The following is a 14607-nucleotide window of genomic DNA, read 5'->3' on the forward strand; positions in this document are numbered from 1 at the left end:
CAGGGCAAATTTTTTTTTGTGTTTTTTTTTTTTGTTGTTTCTTTTTTTAGAGATGGGGAGCGACCCATCAGGCAAGGGTCGCTCCCCTGGGGGGGCAAATTGTATTTAGACCATTTCTGCCCCCCTGGGGGCAGATTGGCCTATTATTAGGCCGAACTGCCCCCGGGGGGGGGCAGAACACTCTAGGCGCCATGAGCAATTTTTTTTTTGTGTTTTTTTTTTTTGTTGTTTCTTTTTTTAGAGATGGGGAGCGACCCATCAGGCAAGGGTCGCTCCCCTGGGGGGGCAAATTGTATTTAGACCATTTCTGCCCCCCTGGGGGCAGATTGGCCAATTTTAGGTCAATCTGCCCCCAAGGGGGCAGAAACCACAAGGCACCGGGGATTTGTTTTTTGGCACCAATGTCACGCAGGGGGAGCGACCCCGTAGGCAAGGGTCGCTCCCGGGGGGGGGGGTGTGCCGGTTGGGGGGGCAAATTTATTTTAGGACATTTCTGCCCCCCCGGGGGACAGATCGGCCTATTTTTAGGCCGAACTGCCCCCGGGGGGGGGGAGAACACTCTAGGCGCCAGGGCAATTTTTTTTTTGTGTTTTTTTTTTTTGTTGTTTCTTTTTTTAGAGATGGGGAGCGACCCATCAGGCAAGGGTCGCTCCCCTGGGGGGGCAAATTGTATTTAGACCATTTCTGCCCCCCTGGGGGCAGATTGGCCAATTTTAGGTCAATCTGCCCCCAAGGGGGCAGAAACCACTAGGCACCGGGGATTTGTTTTTTGGCGCCAATGTCACGCAGGGGGAGCGACCCCGTAGGCAAGGGTCGCTCCCGGGGGGGGGTGTGGGGGTTGGGGGGGCAAATTTATTTTAGGCCATTTCTGCCCCCCCGGGGGACAGATCGGCCTATTATTAGGCCGAACTGCCCCCGGGGGGGGGGGGGCAGAACACTCTAGGCGCCAGGGCAAATTTTTTTTTTGTGTTTTTTTTTTTTGTTGTTTCTTTTTTTAGAGATGGGGAGCGACCCATCAGGCAAGGGTCGCTCCCCTGGGGGGGCAAATTGTATTTAGACCATTTCTGCCCCCCTGGGGGCAGATTGGCCAATTTTGGGTCAATCTGCCCCCAAGGGGGCAGAAACCACAAGGCACTGGGGATTTGTTTTTTGGCGCCAATGTCACGCAGGGGGAGCGACCCCGTAGGCAAGGGTCACTCCCGGGGGGGGTGTGGGGGTTGGGGGGGCAAATTTATTTTAGGCCATTTCTGCCCCCCCGGGGGACAGATCGGCCTATTTTTAGGCCGAACTGCCCCCGGGGGGGGGCAGAACACTCTAGGCGCCAGGGCAATTTTTTTTTTGTGTTTTTGTTTTTTGTTGTTTCTTTTTTTAGAGATGGGGAGCGACCCATCAGGCAAGGGTCGCTCCCCTGGGGGGGCAAATTGTATTTAGACCATTTCTGCCCCCCAGGGGGCAGATTGGCCAATTTTAGGTCAATCTGCCCCCAAGGGGGCAGAAACCACTAGGCACCGGGGATTTGTTTTTTGGCGCCAATGTCACGCAGGGGGAGCGACCCCGTAGGCAAGGGTCGCTCCCGGGGGGGCGGTGGGGGTTGGGGGGGCAAATTTATTTTAGGCCATTTCTGTCCCCCCGGGGGACAGATCGGCCTATTATTAGGCCGAACTGCCCCCGGGGGGGGGGGCAGAACACTCTAGGCGCCAGGGCAATTTTTTTTTTGTGTTTTTTTTTTTGTTGTTTCTTTTTTTAGAGATGGGGAGCGACCCATCAGGCAAGGGTCGCTCCCCTGGGGGGGCAAATTGTATTTAGACCATTTCTGCCCCCCTGGGGGCAGATTGGCCAATTTTAGGTCAATCTGCCCCCAAGGGGGCAGAAACCACTAGGCACCGGGGATTTGTTTTTTGGCGCCAATGTCACGCAGGGGGAGCGACCCCGTAGGCAAGGGTCGCTCCCGGGGGGGGGTGTGGGGGTTGGGGGGGCAAATTTATTTTAGGCCATTTCTGCCCCCCCGGGGGACAGATCGGCCTATTATTAGGCCGAACTGCCCCCCGGGGGGGGGCTGAACACTCTAGGCACCAGGGCAATTTTTTTTTTGTGTGTTTTTTTTTTTGTTGTTTCTTTTTTTAGAGATGGGGAGCGACCCATCAGGCAAGGGTCGCTCCCCTGGGGGGGCAAATTGTATTTAGACCATTTCTGCCCCCCTGGGGGCAGATTGGCCAATTTTAGGTCAATCTGCCCCCAAGGGGGCAGAAACCACAAGGCACCGGGGATTTGTTTTTTGGCGCCAATGTCACGCAGGGGGAGCGACCCCGTAGGCAAGGGTCGCTCCCGGGGGGGGGTGGAGGTTGGGGGGCAAATTTATTTTAGGCCATTTCTGCCCCCCCGGGGGACAGATCGGCCTATTTTTAGGCCGAACTGCCCCCGGGGGGGGGCAGAACACTCTAGGCACCAGGGCAATTTTTTTTTTGTGTTTTTTTTTTGTTGTTTCTTTTTTTAGAGATGGGGAGCGACCCATCAGGCAAGGGTCGCTCCCCTGGGGGGGCAAATTGTATTTAGACCATTTCTGCCCCCCTGGGGGCAGATTGGCCAATTTTAGGTCAATCTGCCCCCAAGGGGGCAGAAACCACTAGGCACCGGGGATTTGTTTTTTAGCGCCAATGTCACGCTGGGGGAGCGACCCCGTAGGCAAGGGTCGCTCCCGGGGGGGGGGGGGGGGTTGGGGGGGCAAATTTATTTTAGGCCATTTCTGCCCCCCCGGGGGACAGATCGGCCTATTATTAGGCCGAACTGCACACGGGGGGGGCAGAAACCTCTAGGTGCCAGGGGAATTTTTCTTTTTTTTCTTTTTTTTTTTCTTTTTTTTTTTTTTTTAGAGATGGGGAGCGACCCATCAGGCAAAAGTCGCTCCCCTGGGGGACAAATTGTATTTAGGCCATTTCTGCCCCCCTTGGGGGCAGATTGGTTGAGTTTAGGTCAACCTGCCCCCAAGGGGGCAGAAACCACTAGGCACCGGGGATTTGTTTTTTGGTGCCAATGTCACGCAGGGGGAGCGACCCCGTAGGCAAGGGTCGCTCCCGGCGGGGGAGGGTGGGGGTTGGGGGGGCAAATTTATTTTAGGGCATTTCTGCCCCCCCCCCCCTGGGGCCGGCTGAGCTACAGGCCAAACACCACAGGTAGGCACCTTGCAAGAAACACCTCTGTTTTCTGTGAAAAAATATGTTGTGTCCACGTTGTGTTTTGGGCCATTTCCTTTTGTGGGCGCTAGGCCTACCCACAGAAGTGATGTACCATTTTTATCGAGAGACTTAGGGGAACGCTGGGTGGAAGGAAATTTGTGGCTCCTCTCAGATTCCAGAACTTTCTGTCACCGAAATGAGAACAAAAAGTGTTTTTTGGGCCAAATTTTGATGTTTGCAAAGGATTCTGGGTAACATAACCTGGTCAGAGCCCCGCAAGTCACCCCATCTTGGATTCCCCTGGGTTTCTAGTTTTCAAAAATGCACTGGTTTGCTAGGTTTCCTCAGGTGTCGGCTGAGCTACAGGCCAAAATCCACAGGTAGGCACTGCTTTTTATAAAAAAATGTGATTTGTCCACGTTGTGTTTTGGGCCCTTTCCTTTCGTGGGCGCTAGTCCTACCCACACAAGTGAGGTATCATTTTTATCGGGAGACTTGGGGGAACGCTGGGTAGAAGGAAATTTGTGGCTCCTCTCAGATTCCAGAACTTTCTGCCACAGAAATGTGAGTAACATGTGTATTTTTAGCCAAATTTTGAGGTTTGCAAAGGATTCTGGGTAACAGAACCTGGTCCGAGCCCCGCAAGTCACCCCTCCTTGGATTCCCCTAGGTTTCTAGTTTTCAGAAATGCACAGGTTTGGTAGGTTTCCCTAGGTGCCGGCTGAGCTAGAGGCCAAAATCTACAGGTAGGCACTTCGCAAAAAACACCTCTGTTTTTTTCCAAAATTTAGGATGTGTCCACGTTGCGCTTTGGGGTGTTTCCTGTCGCCGGCGCTAGGCCTACCCACGCAAGTGAGGTATCATTTTTATCGGGAGACTTGGGGGAACGCTGGGTGGAAGGAAATTTGTAGCTCCTCTCAGATTCTAGAACTTTCTGCCACAGAAATGTGAGGGACATGTGTTTTTTTAGCAAAATTTTGAGGTTTGCAAAGGATTCTGGGTAACAGAACCTGGTCCGAGCCCCGCAAGTCACCCCTCCTTGGACTCCCCTAGGTCTCTAGTTTTCAGAAATGCACAGGTTTGGTAGGTTTCCCTAGGTGCCGGCTGAGGTAGAGGCCAAAATCTACAGGTAGGCACTTCGCAAAAAACACCTCTGTTTTTTTCCAAAATTTAGGATGTGTCCACGTTGCGCTTTGGGGTGTTTCCTGTCGCCGGCGCTAGGCCTACCCACGCAAGTGAGGTATCATTTTTATCGGGAGACTTGGGGGAACGCTGGGTAGAATGAAATTTGTGGCTCCTCCCAGATTCCAGAACTTTCTGCCACAGAAATGTGAGTAACATGTGTATTTTTAGCCAAATTTTGAGGTTTGCAAAGGATTCTGGGTAACAGAACCTGGTCCGAGCCCCGCAAGTCACCCCTCCTTGGATTCCCCTAGGTCTCTAGTTTTCAGAAATACACAGGTTTGGTAGGTTTCCCTAGGTGCCGGCTGAGCTAGAGGCCAAAATCTACAGGTAGGCACTTTGCAAAAAACACCTCTGTTTTTTTCCAAAATTTAGGATGTGTCCACGTTGCGCTTTGGGGTGTTTCCTGTCGCCGGCGCTAGGCCTACCCACGCAAGTGAGGTATCATTTTTATCGGGAGACTTGGGGGAACGCTGGGTGGAAGGAAATTTGTAGCTCCTCTCAGATTCCAGAACTTTCTGCCACAGAAATGTGAGGGACATGTGTTTTTTTAGCCAAATTTTGAGGTTTGCAAAGGATTCTGGGTAACAGAACCTGGTCCGAGACACACAAGTCACCCCTCCTTGGATTCCCCTAGGTTTCTAGTTTTCAGAAATGCACAGGTTTGGTAGGTTTCCCTAGGTGGCGGCTGAGCTAGAGGCCAAAATCTCCAGGTAGTCACTTTGCTAAAAACAGCTCTGTTTTCTGTGATGTGTCCACGTTGTGTTTTGGGGCATATCCTGTCGCGGGCGCTAGGCCTACCCACACAAGTGAGGTATCATTTTTATCGGGAGACGTGGGGGAACGCTGGGTGGAAGGAAATTTGTGGCTCCTCTCAGATTCCAGAACTTTCTGCCACAGAAATGTGAGGAACATGTGTTTTTTTAGCCAAATTTTGAGGTTTGCAAAGGATTCTGGGTAACAGAACCTGGTCCGAGCCACACAAGTCACCCCTCCTTGGATTCCCCTAGGTCTCTAGTTTTCAGAAATGTACAGGTTTGGTAGGTTTCCCTAGGTGCCGGCTGAGCTAGAGGCCAAAATCTACAGGTAGTCACTTTGCTAAAAACAGCTCTGTTTTCTGTGATATGTCCACGTTGTGTTTTGGGGCATATCCTGTCGCGGGCGCTAGGCCTACCCACACAAGTGAGGTATCATTTTTATCGGGAGACGTGGGGGAACGCTGGGTGGAAGGAAATTTGTGGCTCCTCTCAGATTCCAGAACTTTCTGCCACAGAAATGTGAGGAACATGTGTTTTTTTAGCCAAATTTTGAGGTTTGCAAAGGATTCTGGGTAACAGAACCTGGTCCGAGCCACACAAGTCACCCCTCCTTGGATTCCCCTAGGTCTCTAGTTTTCAGAAATGTACAGGTTTGGTAGGTTTCCCTAGGTGTCGGCTGAGCTAGAGGCCAAAATCTACAGGTAGTCACTTTGCTAAAAACAGCTCTGTTTTCTGTGATATGTCCACGTTGTGTTTTGGGGCATATCCTGTCGCGGGCGCTAGGCCTACCCACACAAGTGAGGTATCATTTTTATCGGGAGACGTGGGGGAACGCTGGGTGGAAGGAAATTTGTGGCTCCTCTCAGATTCCAGAACTTTCTGCCACAGAAATGTGAGGAACATGTGTTTTTTTTGCCAAATTTTGAGATTTGCAAAGGATTCTGGGTAACAGAACCTGGTCCGAGCCCCTCAAGTCACCCCTCCTTGGATTCCCCTAGGTCTCTAGTTTTCAGAAATGCACAGGTTTGGTAGGTTTCCCTAGGTGGCGGCTGAGCTAGAGGCCAAAATCTACAGGTAGTCACTTTGCTAAAAACAGCTCTGTTTTCTGTGATATGTCCACGTTGTGTTTTGGGGCATATCCTGTCGCGGGCGCTAGGCCTACCCACACAAGTGAGGTATCATTTTTATCGGGAGACGTGGGGGAACGCTGGGTGGAAGGAAATTTGTGGCTCCTCTCAGATTCCAGAACTTTCTGCCACAGAAATGTGAGGAACATGTGTTTTTTTAGCCAAATTTTGAGGTTTGCAAAGGATTCTGGGTAACAGAACCTGGTCCGAGCCCCGCAAGTCACCCCTCCTTGGATTCCCCTAGGTCTCTAGTTTTCAGAAATGCACAGGTTTGGTAGGTTTCCCTAGGTGCCGGCTGAGCTAGAGGCCAAAATCTACAGGTAGGCACTTTGCAAAAAACACCTCTGTTTTTTTCCAAAATTTAGGATGTGTCCACGTTGCGCTTTGGGGTGTTTCCTGTCGCCGGCGCTAGGCCTACCCACGCAAGTGAGGTATCATTTTTATCGGGAGACTTGGGGGAACGCTGGGTGGAAGGAAATTTGTAGCTCCTCTCAGATTCCAGAACTTTCTGCCACAGAAATGTGAGGGACATGTGTTTTTTTAGCCAAATTTTGAGGTTTGCAAAGGATTCTGGGTAACAGAACCTGGTCCGAGACACACAAGTCACCCCTCCTTGGATTCCCCTAGGTCTCTAGTTTTCAGAAATATACAGGTTTGGTAGGTTTCCCTAGGTGGCGGCTGAGCTAGAGGCCAAAATCTCCAGGTAGTCACTTTGCTAAAAACAGCTCTGTTTTCTGGGATGTGTCCACGTTGTGTTTTGGGGCATATCCTGTCGCGGGCGCTAGGCCTACCCACACAAGTGAGGTATCATTTTTATCGGGAGACGTGGGGGAACGCTGGGTGGAAGGAAATTTGTGGCTCCTCTCAGATTCCAGAACTTTCTGCCACAGAAATGTGAGGAACATGTGTTTTTTTAGCCAAATTTTGAGGTTTGCAAAGGATTCTGGGTAACAGAACCTGGTCCGAGCCACACAAGTCACCCCTCCTTGGATTCCCCTAGGTCTCTAGTTTTCAGAAATGTACAGGTTTGGTAGGTTTCCCTAGGTGCCGGCTGAGCTAGAGGCCAAAATCTACAGGTAGTCACTTTGCTAAAAACAGCTCTGTTTTCTGTGATATGTCCACGTTGTGTTTTGGGGCATATCCTGTCGCGGGCGCTAGGCCTACCCACACAAGTGAGGTATCATTTTTATCGGGAGACGTGGGGGAACGCTGGGTGGAAGGAAATTTGTGGCTCCTCTCAGATTCCAGAACTTTCTGCCACAGAAATGTGAGGAACATGTGTTTTTTTAGCCAAATTTTGAGGTTTGCAAAGGATTCTGGGTAACAGAACCTGGTCCGAGCCACACAAGTCACCCCTCCTTGGATTCCCCTAGGTCTCTAGTTTTCAGAAATGTACAGGTTTGGTAGGTTTCCCTAGGTGGCGGCTGAGCTAGAGGCCAAAATCTACAGGTAGTCACTTTGCTAAAAACAGCTCTGTTTTCTGTGATATGTCCACGTTGTGTTTTGGGGCATATCCTGTCGCGGGCGCTAGGCCTACCCACACAAGTGAGGTATCATTTTTATCGGGAGACGTGGGGGAACGCTGGGTGGAAGGAAATTTGTGGCTCCTCTCAGATTCCAGAACTTTCTGCCACAGAAATGTGAGGAACATGTGTTTTTTTAGCCAAATTTTGAGATTTGCAAAGGATTCTGGGTAACAGAACCTGGTCCGAGCCCCTCAAGTCACCCCTCCTTGGATTCCCCTAGGTCTCTAGTTTTCAGAAATGCACAGGTTTGGTAGGTTTCCCTAGGTGGCGGCTGAGCTAGAGGCCAAAATCTACAGGTAGTCACTTTGCTAAAAACAGCTCTGTTTTCTGTGATATGTCCACGTTGTGTTTTGGGGCATATCCTGTCGCGGGCGCTAGGCCTACCCACACAAGTGAGGTATCATTTTTATCGGGAGACGTGGGGGAACGCTGGGTGGAAGGAAATTTGTGGCTCCTCTCAGATTCCAGAACTTTCTGCCACAGAAATGTGAGGAACATGTGTTTTTTTAGCCAAATTTTGAGGTTTGCAAAGGATTCTGGGTAACAGAACCTAGTCCGAGCCCCGCAAGTCACCCCTCCTTGGATTCCCCTAGGTCTCTAGTTTTCAGAAATGCACAGGTTTGGTAGGTTTCCCTAGGTGGCGGCTGAGCTAGAGGCCAAAATCTACAGGTAGTCACTTTGCTAAAAACAGCTCTGTTTTCAGTGATATGTCCACGTTGTGTTTTGGGGCATATCCTGTCGCGGACGCTAGGCCTACCCACACAAGTGAGGTATCATTTTTATCGGGAGACGTGGGGGAACGCTGGGTGGAAGAAAATTTGTGGCTCCTCTCAGATTCCAGAACTTTCTGCCACAGAAATGTGAGGAACATGTGTTTTTTTAGCCAAATTTTGAGATTTGCAAAGGATTCTGGGTAACAGAACCTGGTCCAAGCCCCGCAAGTCACCCCTCCTTGGATTCCCCTAGGTCTCTAGTTTTCAGAAATGCACAGGTTTGGTAGGTTTCCCTAGGTGGCGGCTGAGCTAGAGGCCAAAATCTACAGGTAGTCACTTTGCTAAAAACAGCTCTGTTTTCTGTGATATGTCCACGTTGTGTTTTGGGGCATATCCTGTCGCGGGCGCTAGGCCTACCCACACAAGTGAGGTATCATTTTTATCGGGAGACGTGGGGGAACGCTGGGTGGAAGGAAATTTGTGGCTCCTCTCAGATTCCAGAACTTTCTGCCACTGAAATGTGAGGAACATGTGTTTTTTTAGCCAAATTTTGAGATTTGCAAAGGATTCTGGGTAACAGAACCTGGTCCGAGCCCCGCAAGTCACCCCTCCTTGGATTCCCCTAGGTCTCTAGTTTTCAGAAATGCACAGGTTTGGTAGGTTTCCCTAGGTGGCGGCTGAGCTAGAGGCCAAAATCTACAGGTAGTCACTTTGCTAAAAACAGCTCTGTTTTCTGTGATATGTCCACGTTGTGTTTTGGGGCATATCCTGTCGCGGGCGCTAGGCCTACCCACACAAGTGAGGTATCATTTTTATCGGGAGACGTGGGGGAATGCTGGGTGGAAGGAAATTTGTGGCTCCTCTCAGATTCCAGAACTTTCTGCCACAGAAATGTGAGTTACATGTGTTTTTTTAGCCAAATTTTGAGGTTTGCAAAGGATTCTGGGTAACAGAACCTGGTCCGAGCCCCGCAAGTCACCCCTCCTTGGATTCCCCTAGGTCTCTAGTTTTCAGAAATGCACAGGTTTGGTAGGTTTCCCTAGGTGGCGGCTGAGCTAGAGGCCAAAATCTACAGGTAGTCACTTTGCTAAAAACAGCTCTGTTTTCTGTGATATGTCCACGTTGTGTTTTGGGGCATATCCTGTCGCGGGCGCTAGGCCTACCCACACAAGTGAGGTATCATTTTTATCGGGAGACATGGGGGAACGCTGGGTGGAAGGAAATTTGTGGCTCCTCTCAGATTCCAGAACTTTCTGCCACAGAAATGTGAGGAACATGTGTTTTTTTAGCCAAATTTTGAGGTTTGCAAAGGATTCTGGGTAACAGAACCTGGTCCGAGCCCCGCAAGTCACCCCTCCTTGGATTCCCCTAGGTCTCTAGTTTTCAGAAATGCACAGGTTTGGTAGGTTTCCCTAGGTGGCGGCTGAGCTATAGGCCAAAATCTACAGGTAGTCACTTTGCTAAAAACAGCTCTGTTTTCTGTGATATGTCCACGTTGTGTTTTGGGGCATATCCTGTCACGGGCGCTAGGCCTACCCACACAAGTGAGGTATCATTTTTATCGGGAGACGTGGGGGAACGCTGGGTGGAAGGAAATTTGTGGCTCCTCTCAGATTCCAGAACTTTCTGCCACAGAAATGTGAGGAACATGTGTTTTTTTAGCCAAATTTTGAGGTTTGCAAAGGATTCTGGGTAACAGAACCTGGTCCGAGCCCCGCAAGTCACCCCTCCTTGGATTCCCCTAGGTCTCTAGTTTTCAGAAATGCACAGGTTTGGTAGGTTTCCCTAGGTGGCGGCTGAGCTAGAGGCCAAAATCTACAGGTAGTCACTTTGCTAAAAACAGCTCTGTTTTCTGTGATATGTCCACGTTGTGTTTTGGGGTATATCCTGTCGCGGGCGCTAGGCCTACCCACACAAGTGAGGTATCATTTTTATCGGGAGACGTGGGGGAACGCTGGGTGGAAGGAAATTTGTGGCTCCTCTCAGATTCCAGAACTTTCTGCCACAGAAATGTGAGGAACATGTGTTTTTTTAGCCAAATTTTGAGGTTTGCAAAGGATTCTGGGTAACAGAACCTGGTCCGAGCCACACAAGTCACCCCTCCTTGGATTCCCCTAGGTCTCTAGTTTTCAGAAATGCACAGGTTTGGTAGGTTTCCCTAGGTGGCGGCTGAGCTAGAGGCCAAAATCTACAGGTAGTCACTTTGCTAAAAACAGCTCTGTTTTCTGTGATGTGTCCACGTTGTGTTTTGGGGCATATCCTGTCGCGGGTGCTAGGCCTACCCACACAAGTGAGGTATCATTTTTATCGGGAGACGTGGGGGAACGCTGGGTGGAAGGAAATTTGTGGCTCCTCTCAGATTCCATAACTTTCTGCCACAGAAATGTGAGGAACATGTGCTTTTTTAGCCAAATTTTGAGATTTGCAAAGGATTCTGGGTAACAGAACCTGGTCCGAGCCACACAAGTCACCCCTCCTTGGATTCCCCTAGGTCTCTAGTTTTCAGAAATGCACAGGTTTGGTAGGTTTCCCTAGGTGGCGGCTGAGCTAGAGGCCAAAATCTACAGGTAGTCACTTTGCTAAAAACAGCTCTGTTTTCTGTGATGTGTCCATGTTGTGTTTTGGGGCATATCCTGTCGCGGGTGCTAGGCCTACCCACACAAGTGAGGTACCATTTTTATCGGGAGACTTGGGGGAACATAGATTAGCAAAACAAGTACTATTGCCCCTTGTCTTTCTCTACATTTTTTCCTTCCAAATATAGGAGTGTGTGTAAAAAAGACATCTATTTGAGAAATTCCCTGTAATTCACGTGCTACTATGGTCACCCCGGAATTCAGAGATGTGCAAATAACCACTGCTCCTCAACACCTTATCTTGTGCCCTTTTTGGAAATGCAAAGGTTTTCTTGATAGCAATTTTTTACTCCTTATATTTCAGCAAATGAATTGCTGTATACCCGGTATAGAATGAAAACGCACTGCAGGGTGCAGCTCATTTATTGGCTCTGGGTTCCTCGGGTTCTTGATGAACCTACAAGCCCTATATATCCCCGCAACCAGAGGAGTCCAGCAGACGTAACGGTATATTGCTTTCGATAATCTGACATTGCAGGGAAAAGTTACAGAGTAAAACGTAGAGAAAAATTTATGTTTTTTTCACCTCAATTTCAATATTTTTCTTTTTCAGCTGTTATTTTCTGTAGGAAACCCTTGTAGGATCTACACAAACGACCCCTTGCTGAATTTAGAATTTTGTCTACTTTTCAGAAATGTTTAGGTTTCTGGGATCCAGCATTGGTTTCATGACCATTCCTGTCACTGACTGGAAGGAGGCTGAAAGCACAAAAAATTGCACAAATGGGGTATGCCCCAGTAAAATGCCAAAATTGTGTTGAAAAATTGGGTTTTCTGATTCAAGTCTGCCTGTTCCTGAAAGCTGGGAAGCTGCTGAGTTTAGCACCGCAAACCCTTTGTTGATGCCATTTTCAGGGGAAAAACCACAAGCCTTCTTCTGCAGCCACTTTTTCCAATTTTTTTGAAAAAAACGAAATTTTCACTGTATTTTGGCCAATTTCTTGGCCTCCTTCAAGGGAACCCACAAAGTCTGGGTACCTCTAGAATCCCTAGGATGTTGGAAAAAAAGGACGCAAATTTGGCTTGGTTAGCTTATGTGGACAAAAAGTTATGAGGGCCTAAGCGCGAACTGCCCCAAATAGGCAAAAAAAGGCCCGGCACAGGAGGGGGAAAAGGCCTGGCAGCGAAGGGGTTAAGAGTAAATATTACTGCATGAGCCATTGACAAATAAGCATTAGTTGTGAACGCAAGGTGATAAATTTGATGTATGATCAAGAGTGATATATCTTGATTCCTTTTTCACCCCACATGTGAAATGCATTGAGAAGGGGGCTGTGTACAACATGCCTGAAATATGGTTCAAGATATTATGCACCATGTACAAATGAAAAGAATCAACTGAGAGTGCATTAAAAATATCATTGTAAGTATGGAAAGGAGTTCTTAATAATGTAATGACGTCAGGGTTTCACTTATGTTGCATTAGGTAACTGCCTTTATAGGAGCCAACATGCACTTTAGATATGATCTACGTGATACACAACATTGAGCCACAGTTGGCACCCAGCTTGCAGACACATGTTGGCAAGTGGCTCTTTTCAAACCACTGGTGCCCTGGTTGCCGGAATCTCACAGCCCTCATTCTATGGCTTCCTTCCCAAGGTACTGGATGTCATAATCTCCCTCACACCCTGCCACATCAGCTTCCCCAACACACAGCAGAAGCAGCGGGAGACCAAACAAGGGTCTTATCAAATTAATGGCTTCCTGCACATGCTTGGTGCTATTGACTAAACACATGTACGGATTGTGCAACCTGCTGCAATGGAGCATCTATACTACAACAGGAAGCACACACACTCCATCAATGTGCAGGCCATTGTGGATCACCGTGGATTGTTCACCAACATCATGGCAAAGTATCCTGGGAGTGTACATGATTCATTCATCATCCACCACAGCACCATCAAGCAGCACTTGCAGGATGGATGATATGGCAATGGCCTACATGTTGGTTTGTCGGACACACAACACATACACCACTACATAGACACATGGCCAGGAAGACACTTAGGTGTGACACTGGTAGTCATGTTTGATATGCTGACCTAATGGGATACATACCTATGGACAAATGACAGATTCAAATAACAAGAGATGCCACTCTATAACCACACGGGACCAATTTAAAAACACACAGTGACAATGACATTACCTTAACTTGCAGTTCAACTTGGAAGATGAACCTTTCAATGTCACATCAATAACACTCAATCCCACACCCTTCCACGCAATACGTCCTGTGTAAGGGCTGTGTAATGTGTTTTGCTGCACGTCAAACACCATGAGACACATAGCATGATGATGCTGACTCTAATGAAGGTGACATGGAATAATTAAGGCAGTATCAACATCTCACATCACTCCTGGGGTGACATTGCCAGCTAGCAATAAGGAAGTGGACTGTGCTATGAAAACATGTGGATGTGACACTAATGCAAAGTGCACACTGCTGCACATACAGATTGAGACAATTCTCCATATACATAACAGATGTACAGGCAGATGGACCTTCAGACACTAAAACCTTTACAGCCACAACCAAGTTAGCCAGCTTACCTGGAGCAAGTTCAGTACTGTAGGTACATGTTTGCACATGAGCCAACTCGGTGAGGGCACAAAAATAGGTTTGCATAGAACTTGTCACACATGGGATAATTGTGCATTGTCAATTGTGAACACTTCAGTGCTGGCAACGTATGGAGATGTGATGTGCATTGTCACCTAGCCAAATCAAAGGGCCTCACTGTTGCATTTCACCTGCAATCATATATGTAAAATTGAATGGGATGTTCAGCCCATATAGTGCAACCGTGTTACCACCACAGTGGATTTGATTGTGTGTGTGGAAGTATCATGTCACCTCCAGTGAAGGCACACGGACACTTCTTTCACATTATATAATGCATGGGAGATACACACTGAACTGCAAGTTTCTAAATATACCACTGATATCATGTCAATCAGCCAAACACCAGTTTTGATAGTTACACAAGCCAATACAGAAATAACATCGCAGAAGGCTAGGATCCCACACAATACCACAAACAATGCTGAGGCCTGGATGACACAAGATAACAACTGCAATGCAAAGTTACTATCATGGTGCAGCCAACAACCAAATACTTACCCTAATTTTCTCTTTTAGCTGATCAGAGTTACGGGATCCAGCCATGGATCATGACCCCAACTGCCAACCCAAGCACAGCAGCAGAGCGTGCCTATGATGAGGCACACCATAGGACACGCACCGTAGTTGAGAGGACTTTTGGCATCCTGAAGTCCAGATTCAGGTGCCTGGACATCACCGGAGGCAGCCTCCTATATTCCCCTGAAATGGTCTGCAAGATCATTTTAACTTGTGCCACCCTGCACCACATTTGTGTGAGGAGGAACATTCCCCTCTATGAACCAGATCCACAAATGCCTGAAGAGGAGGAAGAGGAGGATGCTGTCAATGAAAATGAGGGGGAACATCCAAACACAGCTGCA

Source organism: Pleurodeles waltl, chromosome 2_2, assembly GCF_031143425.1.
Source record: "Pleurodeles waltl isolate 20211129_DDA chromosome 2_2, aPleWal1.hap1.20221129, whole genome shotgun sequence".
In the NCBI taxonomy this organism is placed as follows: Eukaryota; Metazoa; Chordata; class Amphibia; order Caudata; family Salamandridae; genus Pleurodeles; species Pleurodeles waltl.